Genomic DNA, 18,373 nt, shown 5'->3' on the forward strand with positions numbered 1-18,373 from the left:
AGGTGCTTGGGGAGCATGGCCTAATACAATTTCAGGAATGTGATTTCTATAAATGTGAAATCCTTCACTATTTAAGACAGTATTCTTTAGATAATCCAGGAGCCATAGGAGATAAAGTTTAAGGTTTTGCTGAACTCAAGCTTCAGAAAGGTTGAATAAAATATATAATTCAAATGTCATTCATATACTCTGACATAAGTGGTTGTCAGTACCTTGTTTATACTGGCAGATGGTGCCAATGGAGTTACAGTAGCGATAAAGTTGTGATTTTTAATAAATGACTGAAGTAGTAACACTTCTTACAGTTGCATTGCTAAATATGAAGTCTACCCAGAAAAAGCTTGCTCACCAGTTGGGGAGTAGTAATGCAAACCACACACCTGTGCGCACTCACTTCCCTGCCTTTCTACTTTCCCTACACTCCATGTAGTCATTTAGACTTGTACAGCTGGTGTAAAAACCCTGCGGTTTCTGATTTTGGAAGTTGCATACCTACTTTGCATTCACTTCAAATTGGAATAATTTACTCTACCATGTACAAGGCAGACCCATTACTACCTCAGTCCCCTTTTTCTTTAGAAAGGTTCTTGTTCTGTTTCGTTGTAAGTTATTCTGTTGAGCAGACCCTGTACACTTGTTGCACTTTGCAGCTAGGAAAGGAAACATTGGAATGTGCAGAGTCTGGGCCCCTGGTGCTAGGGAAGGGTGCGGTCCAGAGAAGATAGGAAGAGCCTGAGGTAGCATGCAGCTCCATGGGGTCTCAGTGCCCCTACTCCCTGTGAAAGCCCTGGCATCCAGGCTGAACACTCTCTCTCTCTCTCTCTGCTGCTGCCCTGCCTACAGCCTCTGCTTCCAGGCTGCAGTGCTAGGACTCTGGCAAGGGCTCTTCATTTGGTGGGGATGTGGGGGCCCCAGCCCCTTACCTCCTGTGTGGGAAGTGGGTTCCTGGTCACAGGTAGGTTTTGTAGCAGGGCTGCAGCCAGGGAAGATGCGTTCCAGTGCTTCCTTGCACGAGTGCAGCCTTGAAAATCTGCCTGTGGCCAGGCCTTTCTTCCAAAAATAAGTTGCTATGAAGTATCCCGCCTCTTGCCAATATCGGAGTTCCATTAACATTAAAGTCAAGGGGACGGGTCATTTAGTGCTGCTGTTAAGTGAACATCAGGATTGCTAATTAAGTGGTATGCACTGTACCTATGATAGAAACCAGAAAACACCCTCCCCCCCCCCCCCCAAAAAAAGCTTATTTTAAATCATAATTAATCTTAAACCAGTCTCAGGAATCAGGCTCCTCCACAGCATCGTGAGTGGTAAACACGTGGGGTTGAGATACCGGGGGAGATCTATGGAGCTGAGTTGCAACGTGCAGCACTTCAGCCAGTGGTTGGTACAATGAGGCCTATGCCTAGGAAAGCAGTAGGGGGGGGCTGCCTTCCCAGCTTAACTACCATAGCTGGCATTGGAATTTTAAACCCTGCATTTCCCGCCTCCCGCCAGCAGAGGGAGTCGAGCTGCGGGCTTGGCTCCTCAGCGCCCGGCAGCGAGCTGCACGCTCTGCTCTTGGTCTCAGGAGAACAGTCCCAAGGAGCCGCGACCCCTCAGCCATGGCAGGGTAGGTGAGGCACGTGGGGGGGGGGGGGGGGGGGGGGGGGGGGGGGCCGCAGAGGGTGTGAGGGGGTGGAAGGGGGGGGCAAAGGGCAGTGGGGTGCAGAGAGGAGCTGGAGGGTGGTGGTGGAATGGCTGGAGGAGTGAAGGGCGGTGAGGTGCAGAGAGGAGCTGGGGGGTAAGGGTGGAATGGCTGGGGGGGGCTGAAGGGCAGTGGGGTGCACAGAGGAGCTGGGGGGTGGTGGTGGAATGGCTGGTGGGGGTCTGAAGGGCAGTGGGGTGCAGAGAGGAGCTGGGGGTGGGTGGTGAATGGCTGGTGGGGGGGGCTGAAGGGCGGTGGGGTGCAGAGAGGAGCTGGGGGTGGTGGAATGGCTGAGGGGTCTGAAGGGCAGTGGGGTGCAGAGAGGAGCTGGGGGGTGGAATGGCTGAGGGTCTGAAGGGCAGTGGGTGCAGAGAGGAGCTGGAGGGGATGGTGGAATGGCTGGTGGGGGGCTGAAGGGCGGTGGGGTGCAGAGAGGAGCTGGGGGGTGGTGGAATGGCTGAGGGGTCTGAAGGGCAGTGGGGTGCAGAGAGGAGCTGGGGGGGTGGAATGGTCTGAGGGGTCTGAAGGGCAGTGGGGTGCAGAGAGGAGCTGGGGGGTGGTGGAATGGCTGAGGGGTCTGAAGGGCAGTGGGGTGCAGAGAGGAGCTGGGGGGGTGGTGGTGGAATGGCTGGTGGGGGGCTGAAGGCGGTGGGTGCAGAGAGGAGCTGGAGGGGGATGGTGGAATGGCTGGGGGGGCTGAAGGGCGGGTGGGGTGCAGAGAGGAGCTGGAGGGGATGGTGGAATGGCTGGGGGGCTGAAGGGTGGTGGGGTGCAGAGAGGAACTGGAAGGTGGTGGGGGTGAGGTGGAATGGCTGGCGGGTGAGGGCAGCGAGGTGCAGAGAGGAGCTGGGGGGTAAGGTGGAATGGCTGGGGGGGGCTGAAGGGCAGTGGGGTGCAGAGAGGAGCTGGCGGGGTGAGGGTGGAATGGCTGGGGGGTCTGAAGGGCAGTGGGGTGCAGAGAGGAGCTGGGGGGTGGTGGAATGGCTGGTGGGGGGCTGAAGGGCGGTGGGGTGCAGAGAGGAGCTGGGGGGTGGTGGAATGGCTGAGGGGTCTGAAGGGCAGTGGGGTGCAGAGAGGAGCTGGGGGGTGGAATGGCTGAGGGGTCTGAAGGGCAGTGGGGTGCAGAGAGGAGCTGGGGGGGTGGAATGGCTGAGGGGTCTGAAGGGCAGTGGGGTGCAGAGAGGAGCTGGAGGGGGATGGTGGAATGGCTGGTGGGGGGGCTGAAGGGCGGTGGGGTGCAGAGAGGAGCTGGGGGTGGTGGAATGGCTGAGGGGTCTGAAGGGCAGTGGGGTGCAGAGAGGAGCTGGGGGGGTGGAATGGCTGAGGGGTCTGAAGGGCAGTGGGGGTGCAGAGAGGAGCTGGGGGGTGGTGGAATGGCTGAGGGGTCTGAAGGGCAGTGGGGTGCAGAGAGGAGCTGGGGGGTGGTGGTGGAATGGCTGGTGGGGGCTGAAGGGCGGTGGGTGCAGAGAGGAGCTGGAGGGGGGATGGTGGAATGGCTGGGGGGGCTGAAGGGCGGGTGGGGTGCAGAGAGGAGCTGGAGGGGGATGGTGGAATGGCTGGGGGGGCTGAAGGGTGGTGGGGTGCAGAGAGGAACTGAAGGTGGTGGGGGTGAGGTGGAATGGCTGGCGGGTGAAGGGCAGCGAGGGTGCAGAGAGGAGCTGGGGGTAAGGGTGGAATGGCTGGGGGGGCTGAAGGGCAGTGGGGTGGGGGTGCAGAGAGGAGCTGGGGGGTGAGGGTGGAATGGCTGGGGGGGCTGAAGGGCAGTGGGGTGCAGAGAGGAGCTGGGGTGGTGGAATGGCTGGCGGGCAGGTTGGGTGCAGAGAGGAGCTGGGGATAGTGGTGGGATGGTTGGGTGGGGCTGAAGGGCAGTAGGGTGCAGAGAGGAGATGGAGGGTGGTGGTGGGATGGTTGGGCGGGACTGAAGGGCAGTAGGGGTGCAGAGGAGCTGGAGGGTGGTGGTGGAATGACTGGTGGGGCTGAAGGGTAGTGGGGTGCAGAGAGAAGCTGGAGGGTGGTGGTGGGGGGGGCATGGCTGGGGGACTGAAGGGTGGTGGGATGCAGAGGAGCTAGAGGCCCCTAGGAGGGCAGTGCAGTGCAGAGCAGAGGAGGCTTGAGAGCAGTGAGTTGTTCGGATTTAAGTGCAGGTGGTAGGAATGGGGAGACATGGGTGGGAAGCAGAGGCCTCAAGAGTGGGACAGAAAATGTAAAAGGGGAAGTGAAACCCAATTGGAAAGAGATGGGAGCAGATCTGATGAGCTCTTTTCCCAGAGTGAAGGGAGATGGCCCCAAGAGAGACAAGGTTACAGATATAGGGATGGGGGAAGATATTGAGAGCTCTGGGACAGGAAGGAGGGCGGGTTGTGAAGGGAGCAGGCCCAGAGGAGGATGCTGTGAGGGAAGGGATCTCAGGAAAGAGAGTGGCAAATTTGGAGGGCGAAAGATCGAACCCCAAGGAGAGAGGGTCCAACAAAGCAGGGGAAGTGGGAGTCAGAGGAAATAACTTTGGGTGAGTAGAGGGAGAGATTCAGGAATGGAAGAGAGTGGGGCAGTGAGGGATGGAGCAAGGTTAGGAAGACTACAAGGAGGAGGGTAGATATTAACTGGAGGAGAGAGAGAGAAGGAAAGAAGAAAGGTAAGTGAAGAGAGCTAAGCAAAACCTGAGGCAGGCAGAGTTGATTACTTGTATTTTATGGAAAACTAAGGGCCAAAACACTTACAAAAAATGCATACCCACCTAATTTAATTTTAAATATCACTGGACAACAGGGGGCATGATTCTTTAAGATGGGTGTGGAAGGGCAGAGGGGAAAGCTGGTAGAACTTGGTTGTGATGGAAGGCAGGCAGGAGCCTAGTGTCCCTATGTTCAAGCTGTGTTGTCTTTGAATTTTGTCCATGTTGATTCTGTATTTGTGAATATGTACAGGTCTGTCTCATCTTACGCGGGGGTTCCGTTCTGCGGTTAGCGCGTTAAGCAAAAACCGCGTATAGTCAAAATTACATTGAGTTCAATGGCGGGCGGAATCGCCGGCACTACAGGTACAGTATTAACATTTTGTTTTTGTTTTTGTTTTTGCCGACCGCGTAAAGCTGAAATTGCGTATGTTAAATGCACGTAAGATGCAACAGATCTGTTTACATTTCTGTAACTGCATTTGGAGATTGTGTGTATAATATATATGTACACACACAACTTTGCATCTACATCTGATGTGAGCTACATGCTGGTGCTTGGGAGATGTTGGCTATGTTGGATTCACATGTGCACTTGTGTCATGAATGGAACCTAGCTTGCCATGTGCTGGCTATCCTCATACTATAGTGGAGTCAAATACTAGATGGGCTTTTATACTTTTTTTAGCATCAACTTTTTGTTTTGAAAGGTTATATTCTTCTAAAATGCAGGAAATTGCCTGAGGTGTTGCAATTCTTTTTTTCTGAAGGAGGGCTCTACATTTTCCTAGCATTTCCCCTCATGGTTCATCCTTTCAATCATGAAGGCTCTCTCTTCGCTCCTTCTCCCCTATCCCCTCTTCCCAGCCAGCCAGATAGCTACCTTCCTTCTTGGCTTGTTCTGCATTTAGAAAAGGACTCCCCCTCCCCCCCCCCCCCCCCCCAAAAAAAAAAAAAAGCATTCCTCTTTGTTCCTCTCTCCTGCCTAAGTTTCCTCTGTTTCTCTGAGTGTTTTCACTGCAAACAAAGGTGTGTTCTTAACTTGGGCTAGCTAAAATAGCAGAGAAGACATAGCAACTCCGCTTTTAACTTGGGTCAGCCCCTTGAGTTAAACCCTATAGGTGACCTGGGGTTGAACTTGAGCTACTAAGCTGGTCAAGCACATGCTTTCCCAGAGCTCCAATCCACCCCCCTTGCAGACAGAGAATTTGGAGAAAACTGGCTTCACGTAGGATGAAGTTACTCTTGTTCTCTCCAGGTGAGATCTGTGCAGGTGGTGATAGTCTTTATCCATCAACCTCTTCTTAGATAGACAAGCAAGCACCACTCCCGTTCTCTTTAGCACAATGAATGTGAGGCAGAACACAGTAAAAGACCGTCATAAGACAAGGATACAGACTGTTAATAAAATCAAATAGTAATTCATAAGTTTTACATAGATTCTTGAAATCATCACACCATCTTTCTTTGTCTTATTTATTTGTATCTGGGGTGCAATGATGGCCTTTGGGAATGTATTAAAAATTGTGAGTAAGGCAGAGTTGAACAAAGCAAGTATGACAAGTACTGATTGCACAGTGACAAAAGGCAAATTTACGCTTGAGTGCATCTCCCCTTTCTATTGCAACATGCTCCTTGGGTCAAGTGTAAAGTTGCTCTGCCTCTGTTATGTGGACAAAGTGATTTTAATAACCAATTTTTTCCAGAATAATGTCATCCCACAAAATTGATAACATTAATCTACTGACAGATGGGGACAGGAACTAAAGCGGCGTGACACATGGAACAATTCACTTCTACTCACTTAATGTCAGGCGGTGACCTGGCTAAACCAACGTTTTAGTGGATATTTTAGTTTATGTAACTAGTTCTTCACTAAGTTTTCTGTACTGGTGAATTTCTTTCCTCCCACCTCCATCTTTCATGAGTTTAGTTAGATGGTGACGTAGGAGATGCTGGCAAGTCACTTGATGGATTTCTTTGCTGATTCTCAATTATTGCTGAAGTCGTTCTGTTTCCACCCCATGCTGGACCTTAACACTGTTCATATTTTCCTCCAAGTCCCTTTGTTCTGTGATCCAGGGGGTGAACCTAAGAGGAGTTTCTTTGTGCTCTGGGTCTGTAGGATGCCATCCTGCACCTTCCCATTCATCCTCTAGCTAATTGGATTATTTGTTTGGTAGTTCATGGCCAAGCTTTCAGTTTGCCATAGCCTCTTGCATTTTTGCTAAGGTGACAGTGGTTCTAGCTCCCATTTTTCAGAAGGGGGTAGCCTGTTTATCCATTATAGATAAAATAAAAGCCAAGTCAATTACTTTTTTTAAAGGTAATTTACCCATTGCTGGTGTAAACTCCAGCTCATGATTTGTATGACATATTTGTATTTCTCTTCTGATCTCGTGCTGAAATATGAACTCTAAAAATGATACAACTTAAAGCCACTAGGTGCTAAGCAAACACACTTTCCCAAAAGCAAGTTGATTCAGTCACCTGGATTGAAATACGATGCTTAACTGTTAGCCTAATAATTTTGAACAATTTTATACATTACTTCAGCTGGTTGTTTAGATTTTCCTGCAGCTGTGAATTAGGTGGAAAAATAGTGCAGCTGAATATAATCTTGCTTTGTCAGTAGAGCACTCACTGCTGGCAGGGTGTCCAGTGTGGAAAAGTAAAGAGGTCATGACTCCACATCTGTTTTGTGGAGAACATAGTTATTAGCACTAGTAATACAGAGAACGCTGGAGTGGAAAAAAATAACTCCAGAGCTGAGTTGCTAGTAATCATACCTTTTAGAGTTGTTCCATAGATTGCACTGGCTAGATTCCTCCTAGCCAAACACTCTAGGAAACAAGTTTTGGACAAAATGCTCAAACATGAGGTGGAGTTATTTCTGTTACAGAGTCTATTACTCCACCCTGAGGTTTTTCCCCTTTACTCTACCACTTTTTTGTCCCTCTCTGGTGGCTAGCTGAGGCTTTTCTTCAGGCCTGGTGCTAGACTACAGCTCTTTAGTTTGTATAGCTTTCTGCCATCTCTTACTGATATTTGCTGAAAGGTTAAATAACCTTGTTTAATGTAATAGTGTACTATCACCTGGCACTAACCGAAATAATAACGACACGCTATATATGCTGGTTAGGACAGGGACTATCTTCACTATGTGTAAACCACAATGTCTCATTTGGGCCTGTAGGCACTACTGTATGTAATAGAAAACCTTCTGCTGTTTTTAATTTTTTCAAAACCTGCTTTTACATTCTAAGCATCTAATTTGTAACCAAAAATACTCAGCATTTTTATATTGCCTTGTATGTTTGAAGCATTGATGGTCACAATTTAAGCACCCTTTTCATTCCTAAACCCTGTCAACTCCTCCTTACCCTTCCAAATTACCCCCCAAGCAGGGGTTTGACCCTGTAGGGTCCATGAAGTCTACTAGAGATTTTGCAGTTGCTATTAATTTCATGTGGAAGGATCTCAATACTATGGTGATGGGTGGCAGTATAAGATAGTGTACAGAAAATGAATCCTCTCAATCCTACTGCCAGGTAAGTAGCTGTTCTTCTTCGAGTAGTGTTCCTGTGGGTGCTCCACTTCAGGTGTCGGTGCGTCCCTGCGCTGCAGATTGGAGATTTTCACTAGCAGTGCTCAGTCGGGGCGTGCGTGCGCAGTGTCGTCTCGTGGCACCGTTGGCGCCTCATGTGGCGCACGCACGACCTGATCCATTCAGTTCCTTCTCAACCATCCTCAGCTGCAGACAGAGTTCAGTGGCAGTGCTGCCTCTTTATTTTTCTCTAGAGAAATAATTAGATTAGTTATGATGTTGTACTCCATATGTTTTATGGAAATATGTTTATAAGTGTGAATGTGATGTAACTGGAATATGCGTCATGCAAAAGGTCTCTTGTAAGGTATCATTACAAAGCTTATGATCTGCTGAGTGTGTTCATCCTATTTGTTTGCATGTATTATTTCTATGTCTGGAGTTAGGAGAATAAGATATAAACTTGTATTACTGATGTAAACATGTTAAGTGGAAGCCATTAAGGGTGCTTCAGAATCAATGAACTGTGAATGGGTTTGTTTATCTGCAAGCCTTCCTGTGCAAGTGTCTCCCAGCTACTAGGTAATGAAGAAGAAGGTCTTACAGTGACATGTGATCATGTCACCTGAACTGGAATCCATCTTAAACTTGGTGCTTTTCCATTTAGAAGGAGAGGTGGGGATCCAGAGAAATAAAAGATTCCTGCTATAAAAGGGGGTGGGACAGAACAAGGTGGGTTGCCAGACATGAGAAATCACCTAGTTATCACCTGAGCTGGAACTGACAAGGATTGTACCAGGGGAAAGGATTGGACCCAGACTAAGAAGGAGTCTAGTCTGTGAAAGAAGCTTATTGGAACATCTCTGAGGGTGAGCTTTACCTGTAATCAGTTACTTAAATGTATTAGGCTTAGACTTGCGTGTTTTGTTTTATTTTGCTTGGTAACTTACTTTGTTCTGTCTGTTATTACTTGAAACCATTTAAATCCTACTTTTATAGTTACTAATAAACAAAAGTGATTTTATTAAATCCAGAGTAAGTGATTAATACCTGAGGGAGCAAACAGCTGATCATATCTCTCTATCAGGTTATAGAGGGTGGATAATTTGTGAGTTTACCCGGTATAACTTTTATACAGAGTAAAATGGATTTATTTGGGGTGTGGATCCCATTGGCGTCTGGGTGCTGGAGACAGTTAAGTCTGCAGCTTTGGGGGCATGGGTCTGTGTTGCAGCAGGCTAGCATGTCTGGCTCAACAAGACAGGGTTCTGGAGTCCCAAGCCATCAGAGAAAATGGGCTCAGAGATAGTTTCAGTGCATCATGTGACAGTCCCAAGGGGGGTCTCTGTGACCGAACCCGTCACAGTTGTAATTTAGTAAGTCTCATTTTTTTGTAGTTAGATATTGTTTCTCCCCCCCCCAATAAAAATTCTCCCCCTCCCCCCCAATCGGGAAACTTTTATTAACCGTGATGCCTGGCTTGCCTGGGTTTAAATGCCACGACTCTTGTCGTGAGGCAATGCCAGTCTATGATAGCCACTTGTCGTTTGGGGGAGATGCATATCCCTCAAAAATACGCCCATTGTAGTAACCTGAAAGTCAGGGCACAGCATGATAGAGATTTCCGCCTCAAGATGATTTTTAAGGAGAAGTCCCTTTTAGCCTACCCCTCAGGGACCACAATCAACACCAGCATGCATGTTCTATATCAGTCGTCAAGGAGGGGCTTGCTCCCATTCACTCTGCATTGAGGTCCTGAAATTGTGGAACTGGTGCATTCACCACAACATAACCATCTCAGCATCTTACCTCCTGGGGTGACAGAATACAATGGCGGACACGCTAAGCAGACATTTCTCTGAGGAGCTCAAATGGGAAATACATGATAGAGTCCTCCAGTTGATTATTCCAGAATGGGGCTATCCATCTGTAGACCTGTTTGCATCAGCAACAAGCCACAAGTGCTCACTTTTCTTTTCCAGGGCAGGACTTGCACCCAAGTCACTAGGGGATGCCTTCCTCATTTCGTGGGACACATCACTCCTGTATGGATTCCCATCAATACCTCTAATCTTGCGAGTCATACACAAGATATGGACCGACAAGGTCCATATCATGCTGATTTGTTCCAACATGGCCCAGACAGACTTGGTTCCCTTATCTGTTGCACCTGGCAGTGTGTGCTTCCCAAGCTCTTTCCTTGCAGGTGGATCTCCTCTTACAGAATGGCGGCCGAACTCTCCACCGAATCCGGAGAAACTCCACCTCAAAGCATGGCTCCTACGTGATTCCAACATGAATTAGCCTGTTCGGAACGAGTGAAACGTATTATTAAATAGCAGGCGATCCATCACTCACAATATCTACCTCCAAAAATGGAAGAGATTCTCACGATGGTGTCAACAAAAACAGATAAATGCAGTCATGGCGCCTCTACCGGCCATACTGGATTACTTACTGAAACTCAAAGAATCAGGCTTAACTATAAGCTCAATCAAAGTACACCTAGTGGCTGTTACAGCCTTTCACCACAAGGTGAAGGGAACATCAGTCTTCGCTCACCCAATCACTAGACCCTTCCTTACTGGTGTACAAAACATGTACCTGGAAGTTTGATAACCCACACCCCCATGGGACTTGAACTTTGTACTCAAATGCCTCCCCAGAGCACCTTTTGAATCTTTAGCAACCTGTTCCTTCATTCATATATCTATGAAAGTGCCGTTTTTGGTAGCAATTACCTCTGCTAAACAGGTCAGCGAAATCAGGGCACTGATGGCCGAGACTCCTTACACCGTGTTTGCTAAAGATAAGGTCACATTGTGGCCACACCCAAAATTTTTGCCTAAAGTATCAACATCCTTCCATTTAAGCCAATCCATAGACCTTCCCACCTTTTACCCAAAACCACATGGGAACTCACAAGAGGCCATCCTACATTCCCTTGATGTCAGATGTGCCATAACATTTTATTTAGACTGAACGAAATCCTTCTGAAAATCTCCAAGACTATTTATTTCCACAACAGAACATTCCAAGGGATGTGCAGTATCAACCCAGAGACTATCTAAATTAGGGGTTCTCAAACTGGGGGTTGGGACCCCTCAGGGGGTCGCAAGGTTATTACATGGCGGGTTGAGAGCTGTCAGCCCCCACCCCAGACCCTGCTTTGCATCCAGCATTTGTAATGGTGTAAAATATATTAAAAAGTGTTTTTAATTTATGGGGGGGGGGTCACACTCAGAGGCTTGCTATGTGAAAGGGGTCACCAGTACAAAAGTTTGAGAATCACTGATCTAAATGGATTTCTACTTGTAGCCAACTCTATCGACTGCATAACAAGGAAACCCCATCAGGGATCTGATTCCACTCTACGCCTGCCATTGCTACATCTATAGCCTTCCTGAACAATGTCCCTTTGATAGACACATGCAGCGCTGCCACATGGGCCTCAGAGCACACCTTTGCAAAACACTATGCTATCACTCAGTCCTCTATGTCACATGATGTATTAGGCCTTACCATGCTCTCTGCAACAACACGCACGACTCCAAAGCCCCTACCATCCAGTGGGGCACTGCTCTACACATGCCTGAAGTGGAGTACCCCCAGGGACACTACTCAAAGAAGAGGAGGAAGTTACTCATCTTGTGCAGTAACGAGGGTTTTTCGAGGTTTGTCCCTGTGGGTGCTCCAATACCCACCCTCCTCCCCTTTACTTCGGAGTTTGTGCATCGAGCTCTGCCATAGAGAAGGAACTGAACGGGTCGGGTTGTGCGTGCACTACGTGAGGTGCAAACGGCACAATGAGATGACTGCTGTGCATGTGTGCCCTGACCAAGCACTGCTACTGAAAGTCTCCAATCTGTGGCGCAGGGATGCGCCAACACCAGAAGTGGAGAATCCACAGCAACGCACATCTCAAAGACCTGTTATTACTGCACAAGGTGAGTAACTTCCTCTTATCCCCATTTACAGGTGAAGATAAACTGGGACAGAAAAGTGCTATGACTTAGTCAAAGTCATGTGATAAATTGATGGCAGGGCCATTATTAGGGCTTGGAACTTCTTGATTCCCAAACCTGTACTCATTCCTGCTCCTCCTCACATTGCCTTTTAATATACGTACATACTCTGCCACTTGTTAGGCCTTATCTGATCTGAATAGTTAGACTAGGTATTAAGCTGTATGTTCCAGTGCAGCACAATGGTTTCCCAAAAATGATTGTTACTCTGTAATCATAATAATCTCTGCTACCCCTTGCATAGTAATCCTTAAGGTAAACAGGGCTCTGTAAAGGACTCTGTCCTGTGCATCCTAACTTTTGCCTTTGCTTTTTGAGAACCACACCCTTATTCACCTTGCTAAATGGACAGAAGACTTCAGTGTTTTTTTTTGTTTTGTTTTGTTTTTTCGTAGCAATCCTCTAGGTAGGGCTTAAAGACTTTGGTGTTTGCCTCCAGAGACAAAACCAGAGTGAAATTTACCTCTCAAATCAATAGTGTTTGAATAATTAATAAATTAATTAATTATTTCTGCTTTGTTGGTATATCACGAGGAGCAGCTATTACACAGAAGCACTATATTCTGGAATCTCTGAGAATAAGTATATGGATACACGACAGACAATTCTGGATCTCTATTTGGAGAGCTGAAAAGTTTAACACAAAGTGGCTTAACGTGCAGTGACGGATTGCAGTATTTATAACATTACTATAATGGCAGGCGTCTAAAAGTCTCACACAGATATTCTAAGGAGAGTTGGTTAACATATTTGTTCACCATTTCAAATACATAAACAATAGCAAGTTATGAATAAAATATAAGAAGCTTGCTAACTTAAGTACTATAAATTTCACACAAACAATAACTTCTAAAGAATTAAAGACATTAAGTAACTACAAAAGCATTCATTCCTTAAATGAAATATAAAATGCCATGGTCTGACTTTAATAAAAATTTCTAAAATTGATTAGCTAATGTTAACAGTATTTAAAATGATCTGAATATGCATACACTGAAAAAACATTCATTTAAAAAGATGTAAATTATGTAGCAAACAACTAAGGCCCGGATCCTGCAAATATCACACAGGTGAGTCATTTTATACAGGTGAGTTGTCTGATAGAGCAGGGAAGTTTTGAGGATTGTGCCCTGGGACATCACAGTCAGGACAAACATCCTGTGACAAACTTAAATTTAAGTGAAGGACAGAGAGATTTGATGTCTATTATAACAGGAATTAAAGTATTTTTACATGGTTTAAGCAATTTTTATTTTATGCTTTAGTGGTAAAAATTGTGTCTGAATGCTGTGTGGTTTTTTTAATGTATTTAGTTTGTTTATATTAAAAAATATTAACTGACTGTTTTTGTTAGTAGCATGGGGGAATCTGTCTCCCTTGCAGGATCTAAGGTTTTTTGCAGGTGGGAGAAAGCAAGAAACAATGCAGGGGCGTGTGGGAGTAGGTATTGTGGAGCGGGACGGGAGTGGAATTAAAAAAATAGTCCTGTGCAGGGCTCTATTATAAACCCTCATGCTTCAGAACAAAAGTCAACCATTGTGCCCCCTTGCATTAGCTGGCCTGCACTGAACGTTAACACCAGCATTCCTGTAACTGGATACCATTACTGAAATCCATAATTTGTATGAGGACTGACTGCAGTGCATACTTGTTTGGCACCTGTCCACAATCTACAAATTATGTGTTTAGAACAGTAAGTGTACATGTTGCTTTTTTGAGTAAAATGAAGTATGTGAAAGAACATGAGAGTTTGCAAAATAAGGGCAAAATTCTACACTCAGCAGGTATAACTGATATTTGGCCTTTTAAAAAGTGTATGAAATAATTATAATGATTACTTGATCCTTATGTTTTACCATCACTTCTGATAGTTGAAGCATCCAATACCTGAAGTCTTTTAAATCGTATATTTAAATTCATCTAAAGGATTTTATTTTTCTGTTTTTTCCTAGTTCATTCTTGTCACATGTTCAGTTTGGAAATTAGAAAATTAACCCCATTAATCGCCGTTTGAAAAGAAATGTACATTGCATTTTCTCCTTTCTCTCTTCCCCTTCCAGATTAGTCAAAGTTCCTTTATTTCATTAGTTTACTCCATAAAGCAATTACATAACTGTTACCACAATAGAACTAGAATAGTGAATTACATTTACTGAAAATAACTGCAATTAATTTGAAATTATCTTTATGCAGTCATCTCCTACATATAATAGAATTATTCAAATGTCTCTGAACATTTTACATGCAGTACTGAAGTGAGTTAGATCAATCAAAAATTAATTGCTTCCAAGGCATCAGTGCAGTCTTCTGGGATCAGTTGAATCCCAATATGTCACAATAAAGTCATAATAATTGATGTAGCATAGAATCATGCATTTGCCACTCACTTATAATAGAAGTTTTATTAGCCAAGCAGACTGGGTGGAAAAATGAAAAGAAAAAAGAAATGAAAATAAGTTAAATACCAGATAGTGGCCATTAATATTGATTTGATTCTGTCCTAAGACAGTTCATCATCTTGACACTTTCCTTATGCTTAAAATAGCTGCCCTTGTTTTGCACAATTGCTTTTTTCAGTGTACTTTGTATATTGACAGTGAACCCTGGCATTCAATTTGTCAGCCCAAAATATTTCTTTTGAACTTTGCTGTAATGGCTTGGACACTTTTATGTACTGTTCAGTGTCTGTGAGAATTTCCTTTTTGTTAATGGCTTGAATGTTGCATGATGTATTTTGTTATACTGGGTACAAAACAGGACTAGGGTACTGAAAGACTGAATATTTTTTTCCCTCAATTTAAAAGCAATTTCCTAATAATTTTTTCCTGGACTTTGTTTGTTTGAAGTTATAAGCCATGGCTATTGTAGTAGAATAACTATTTGAACATTAATCGTACTGGTATAATACTTCTGATTTTTTTTGGCTTTGTATATTTGTATTAGTGGATGTAAAGTAATTATTTAGATTCAGATTTGATGTCAAAGGGTGAATTCATTTTCATTGATTCTGTGAATTGTACTGTCTTCTTTCCTTATGATTCTTTTTTTTTTTAAAGATACATTGAGATAGAAAAACTGGCTTAAGAAAAGTCCTGTAGATTCAGAAGAAGAAATGGGATGCTTTGCCTGTTTAATACCTTTTTGTAATGCTGCAGCAAAGATAAATGAAATTCATTTTGTCTCTTATTCTTTCTTGTTTCTGTTCCTGATCTATTATCTCTTAAGTTCACTTGCTGCACAATTAACACCTTGTTCAACTGTACCCTTGCAACAGCTTTTGCCTCACTGTATCCATTTCCCCTCTTACTTCCTTGCTCATTTTGCACTAAAATTGGTGTCCTCTTTGTTGTAGTAGTTGCTGAAATTATCAGTGAATGGTCTGGTCTTACATTTGAGCCATTACTAGAGGAGTGAAAAGAAGAGGCAGTCATCTATGAAGAAGCAACAAGAGGATGGATTTTTAAAATGATCATTTTGGGGAATTATGGGTGGAACATCTGCAACCAAGTATGGCAGAACATATAGAGACTTAAAGCCCTCATATTAATCCAAGATGGCACATCAAGACTAGGAAGTGGAATGTGATGGGTTGAAGGAATAAAAAGATGACTTAATATTTTGTCAGAAAATGGCTTGATAAGACTGCAAGAGCAGTTGTATGGCAGAGTATTCACTGGCCTCATTAGGAATCACAGCTGAATTATGTAGCTTTTAGTGGAAGGACCAAGGAGACGAGTACATTTTTTTTATACCTGTTTTCAACTTATAGCTGTGACCCTTTAAATGTTTATTTTTTCCCAGCGAGTCAGAGGTATGGGTCAGATAAGCACCCACAACATTGGATAGTTCAAGATAAGCATCAAAACTTTTAGCCCATTTCTTCTGAGCAACACTCTCTCACAGAATCTCCAAGCAGGCTTTAGCTGCAGTACATAGCTGGGTCTGTGTGACACAAACTCAAGGAATCACAATGCTACAGGCCATAGTATAATGCTGTACCACTATTGCTGGGTGACCAATCCCTTTCTCAGTACCTTAGAGTTGTAGGGTCATCCCTGCCACTCTGTTCACCACACACACTCAGTAGGACCAGAATTTTAAAAACCATCCACCCTCATGGCCCCTTCTGTGACCAGGAATGGCTTAAGGAAGAGACCAGAAAGCTTTTACCCCTTCTGAGAGAACATCACTTCTTATATACTTAAGCAAATTTTGTATAAGGATGCTGTCCTCTACTTTTCTTTTGCAATGTTTTTGCCATTTCCTACCCTTATGAAATGACTTAGCATGCCATTTGTTACTTTTAATACCCTGTGTTCACATTGTTATGTCTCCCTCTTTAATGGCTTATATTGCATGTGATGAATCTCCATTTCAAATGGGGGACAGATGCATTTAAAACAGGATGTGACTTGAATTGGTGCATTTTCCTTAATCAAACTAGCTATGAATTCTTGAAAAGCCAAAGCCCACTTTAGCATCTCTGAAGTGCAGAAACATTTTTTCTTTTTGAGGTCTCCTATGAAGATAGAATTGTGATTAGGACAACCTCTGAAAGGAAGAGGCTAGTATGGGAGAGAGCATCCCCCTGCACTATTTGAACTTTCAACAAGTACACATACTCTAAAGAGACTTTAGGCCTCAAGTTATGACTTGTTCTATAGAGACATGACTGTCCTGTGTGTTACTGAGTTTCTAATGAGAATGAGTTCAGTCCAGATTTATTATTGTCATTAGGTTCATGGTATGGCATTTTTTGTTTTACAGCTGAATATTATTATAGCAGTAAATATGGCTGATAGGCAGGTCAATCTCTAATATGTGGAACACACCACAATTAGAAAGGGTAATGGACTGTTGCTTCCTCAAAGACACATGGGAAGTCTGTGGTGGAGCTGTATCTTCTGAGTCCCAGTACAGTGCCTTAATTACAAGGCTACTCTCCCTCTCAGCCATAAGGCCCCCTCTTGAGTACAGTGGTGAGGCTGCACCTAGAATTCTGCTTTCAGTTTTGGGCACCTCTTTACCAGAATGATGACAAAATGGGGGAATTCGGAGAAGAATAGCTAAAATTAATTATGGGGTTAGGGAAAATGACTCAAAAGATTAAAAGAAACTATAAGCTTCTCAGGGCTAGGGTTGTCTGTCGCATAATGAGCAAACTGGCACTTATAATAAACGATCACTAATACAAAAATGCCAGATTAAATAATTTTGGAACATATTCTCAGGATCTTTGTTTTTTGTGTTTGCTTGGAACTTTCACCAGAAGATATTTGGCTAGTGTTGTTGATACATTTCATTGTGTGGAGTAAATCTTATTAGTCACATAATCTTGAGAACATCTCTCCCATTTGTAATCCCATAATATCCTTATGACATCCATCACAACTGCTTATTAGAAAAACAGCTACAAGCATTGATTTTTTTTTTGTCTTTAAGTGATGTATCTAGTTCTCTTTGAAAAAGTTAGTCATGTGGCTACTTTTCTCTTCATCTCCCTAGCCCATCTGTTCTGTTTTCCTTTTCCTTCTTTATATCCCTTCCCCTCATTCTTCCACACCTCTTTTAGCCTGTCCCCCTTCTCTATTGCTGTATATACTTGCCTTCCACTTGATTCCCTTATCCCCTGCATGTTTTGCATTGCTTTCTAGTTCTCTTCTTCCCTTGTTGCTAAGGCGTCACTGCCTACCTGTAACCTGCCTGTGAAATAACTGTTTTAAATAACTTTTGACTTCTGTATAACTATGATGGGTTCAATAATTTGTTTATTGGTTACTATGTTCACATTAGTGTGAAGACCTGTGTGTTTTTTGTTGGCTTTATATATAGTATAGTTCAATGATTTACCTGTGCTGTGTGACCACTGGTTTTTTAATGTACATTCTGCTACTCAGTTTATCATGAAAATCTTTTGAAACCTTATTTGATATTTATTTATTTTATTGATTGAGGTGGTCTGATCTGTAGCTGTAAAATGTAAAGAATGTCTCACCAAAAAAACCTTGTTTTGAGTCAATAAATTTCACTATATGTACAAATGTGCAGGCCTAAATTTGGACCTTCTCTTTACTTTGTAAACCTAAAGTTACTATTGGAGCCTAACATATTTTCTTTGAGTACCCTAGTCTCCTGTTCTCTAATGGAAGTTTAAGGTGGACAAGGAAGGCACAAACAAGCACTGTAATCCTGATCAGTTGGGATAACATCCCTGTTTCTACTTCTGCCACAGTCAATGAGAGTTTTGTCCCTGGTTTTCCTGGTGCATAATTAAGGATATCTGAATTTTATGGAGTCAGAAGTTTTGGGACCTGGATTCATGAAAATGGAACTTAATTGAAATCTAAAACATTCAACTTTTTAATCACCCTATAAATGAAACATGTTTTTGTTTATCAAAATGTGTAAACATAAACATTTTAGACTTTTGTAACTAAAAAGCTTTT

General features: G+C 44.1%; 1 long non-coding RNA gene across 1 annotated transcript; it reads left to right on the forward strand.

Annotated features, from left to right (window-relative positions):
- The first annotated feature begins 1,512 nt into the window (after positions 1-1,512).
- Positions 1,513-17,972, forward strand: LOC135972633 (uncharacterized). The gene is made up of 3 exons (XR_010589115.1): positions 1,513-1,609; positions 4,609-4,721; positions 15,280-17,972. It is a non-coding gene; the product is annotated as an uncharacterized LOC135972633 (long non-coding RNA).
- The last annotated feature ends 401 nt before the right edge of the window (positions 17,973-18,373 follow it).

The sequence above is a fragment of the Chrysemys picta genome, chromosome 7, assembly GCF_011386835.1.
Source record: "Chrysemys picta bellii isolate R12L10 chromosome 7, ASM1138683v2, whole genome shotgun sequence".
Classification (NCBI taxonomy): Eukaryota; Metazoa; Chordata; order Testudines; family Emydidae; genus Chrysemys; species Chrysemys picta.